This window comes from Colobus angolensis, unplaced genomic scaffold (assembly GCF_000951035.1).
Source record: "Colobus angolensis palliatus isolate OR3802 unplaced genomic scaffold, Cang.pa_1.0 Scaffold168, whole genome shotgun sequence".
Taxonomy (NCBI): Eukaryota; Metazoa; Chordata; class Mammalia; order Primates; family Cercopithecidae; genus Colobus; species Colobus angolensis.
In genome coordinates, this window is record NW_012114799.1 from 4753820 (window position 1) to 4757032 (window position 3213).

Below are 3213 nucleotides of genomic sequence, written 5' to 3' on the forward strand. Positions count from 1 at the left end.
AAAAGAAAAAGAGCTTAAAACATAGTCAAGAGAGGCTAATTGAGGAAGCAAAGGTGACCAGGCAGGATTCAGGGTCCACTGGCATTTAAAGTCCCAAGAACTGGCCAGGTGCGGTGGCCCATACCTGGAATCCCAGCACTTTGTGAGGCTGAGGCATGTGGAGCTCTTGAAACCAAGAGTCTGAGACAGGCTGGGCAACATGCTGAAACCCCACGTCTACAAAAAACAAAACAAAACAAAACAAAAAATTAGCCAGGCATGGTGGTCTGTGTCTGTAATTTCCAGCGACTTGAGAGACTGAGGTTGGAGAATCACCTGAGTCCGAGGAGTTTGAGGCTGCAGTGAGCCAAGATGGTGCCACTGCACTCCAGCCTGGGTGACAGAGTGAGCCTGTCTCAAAAAACAAAACAAAACAAAACAAACAAAAAAACAGAGTCCCAGGAACTTGTAGAGGCATCAACTTGTGCAGTGGAGTGAAATTTGTCTTTTCCACCCCAGTTTCCCCATTCTTGCCCTTTCTTTCTATTCATGAAGCCTCCTCTTTGCTGCCTCTCCCCAACTCTACATGCTCATATTGTTGCCACTTTTACTGAATTCTTCAACAGAACTTTATAAGTCACCACACACAATGATGTAACTGATGAATAAGATCCAAATGGGTTACTTTTTCATTAATGTCTCCATTTAATAAATATTTATTAACGCCTGGCTGGTTCAGGCTCTCTGCTTGTAGCTAGAGCTACAACTAGAACAAAGGGAACAAAGTCTCCTGCCCTTTTAGGCCTTATTATTCACTTATTTACCCCTGTTTCCCTCCTTCCAGGTTTACGAGCATTTGTTAGAGCAGAGCATAAATTTCCAGGTACCGATGGAGCTGGGGGTCCATTATATGGTGCCATTAGACCATTAGCTCCTCGGGGGCGGCATCTATGTTTGACTCACATCCAGATCCACCATGAAATCTAGTGATTTTCTTGGATATAGCAGGAATATTTGTGGACTGAGTGAAGAAATGAATAGAGATGGTTCCTATCTAGACTTAGGGTATCTCCCTCCCCGTACCCCACTGTGTGTCTTCAGACATTCTTTTATGGCAATGGATGATATCACTATTCACAAATATCTCATTCTCAGAATCCTCAGCTTGGAAGACTTTCTATCCTTGAGTCCAGCACGCCACATGTTACCTCTGTTAGATTTTCCGCTGCTGCAGTAATGAGAGGCGTATTCCCCGTCTTTGGGTGCTGAAAGTTGAGGTTTCCGAGGATGGATTGGACTTTAGTAATATAGTCACAGATGAGTTCCACATCACCTCTTGAAACTACTTCTAGGAAATCATGAATCAGTTTATTTTTATTCATCTTGCTAGTTCCACATGATTGCCTTGAAGAGAAAAGGAATGATTTAATTATATGAGAGCCAGCAAAGCTGTGAATGGTTCAAATGTAACATATTCTGCCTTTACTGCCACCTGTTTCCTTCTTTTATGTATAAAAATCTTACAACCGTTTCAAAGACAATTTTGAAAAGAGGGGGAAATGCCGCAATACCACCAGGCTTGGTTCTTTGCGTACATGTTGAATTAGGAAGAATAGTAATTTCACCATTATTTTGGAAGATCCGCTATGGTAGAGGAGAAGAGAGGATGAATCAACAGCAGAATGGAAACAGCACAACCTGGGAGCCCAGTAGAACCTGGATTTAAATTCCTTCTCCACAGATTACCAACTGTGTGACCATGAGCACATGGCTCATCTCTGGGCTGCGTTTACTTATCTCTAAAATGGAAATGATCGTCCCCTCTTCAAAAGGTTGGTGAGGATCTGAAATATGATCTACAGAGGGTTGGCACATTCTACAGGTGAAAATTCTTGTTGGATTTTTTTTTTTTTTTAGATTGTTTATTAACCACCTTATACATATTTCCTTTCTGAAAGTCCTATCTTCCCAACAATACTGTAAGCTCCTCAATAGCAGGGACATTACATGACTTGTCCTTTTGTCTCCTCTTTGATTCTAGCACAGTGGGAATCATTGAGGAGCACAGTGCCCACTGTTCTAGATTTTCCAGGAAAGCCCTAATTTTAAATATCTCATATCAGTTTTCCAAATCATTGAAATATCTCAAATTGCAATTCTGGAGGTCACCAAACTACCCTCTCCTGCATGCAGCCTTTTTTTTTTTTTTCTTTTGAGATAGAGTCTCACTCCGTCACCCAGGCTAGAGGGCAGTGTCACAATGTTGGTTCACTGCAACCTCTGCCTCCCGGGTTCAAGCGATTCTCCTGCCTCAGTCTCCCGAGTAGCTGGGACTACAGGCATGCCACCACACCTGGCTAATTTTTGTAGCTTTTAGTAGAGATGAGTTTTCACCATGTTGGCCAGGCTGGTCTGGAGTTCCTGACCTCAGGTGATCCACCTGCCTTGGCCTCCCAAAGTGCTGGGATTACAGGTGTGAGCCACCGCACCCAGCCTGGAGCCTCTTGCTGTTAGTAACAGCACGACATCCTTTGTCAGGCTCTATACTCCAACTTCTGCTTCTAACACCACCTCACTGTATGTAGCCACATGTTATCGATTCGATGTGCAATTTCCTTGCAGTAATCTGGCATGAGATTGAAAACAAAAGAACAAGAGGCTCATTTCGTAGTACAACTTTGTGGAGGAAAGCTAAGAAAAACAAACAAGAAAAAGTCTAGATTTCCTCTTTAATGTTCTGAACACACAAATGCCTTCAGAATTCATGGGCCAGACTACATAGAGCCCTTGTTCTCAAACGAGAACGTGTGCTTCACTCTAGAAATAGTTCTAGTCCATGAATTCATCAATTCATCAGGAAGATGCTATATGCCCTTCAGCAGCTTTCATTGACCTGTCCCAATAAACATAACACAAAATAGGTTAGACAAAATACAAGAAAGAACACATGGTTAAGTTTCCATGCAAACATCAGATAATGAATCTTACAGATGTCAGAGAAATGGGCTGGCCATGTGATCTGGAAGATCCCCTTGAAAGAAGGCATTCGTTGCCGGGTGCGGTGGCTCAGGCCTGTAATCCCAGCACTTTGGGAGGCCGAGGCGGGAGGATCTCGAGGTCAGGAGATCTGGCTAACACGGTGAAACCCTGTCTCTACTAAAAGTACAAAAAATTAGCCGGGTGTAGTGGCGGGCACCTGTAGTCCCAGCTACTCCGGAGGCTGAGGCAGTGAAA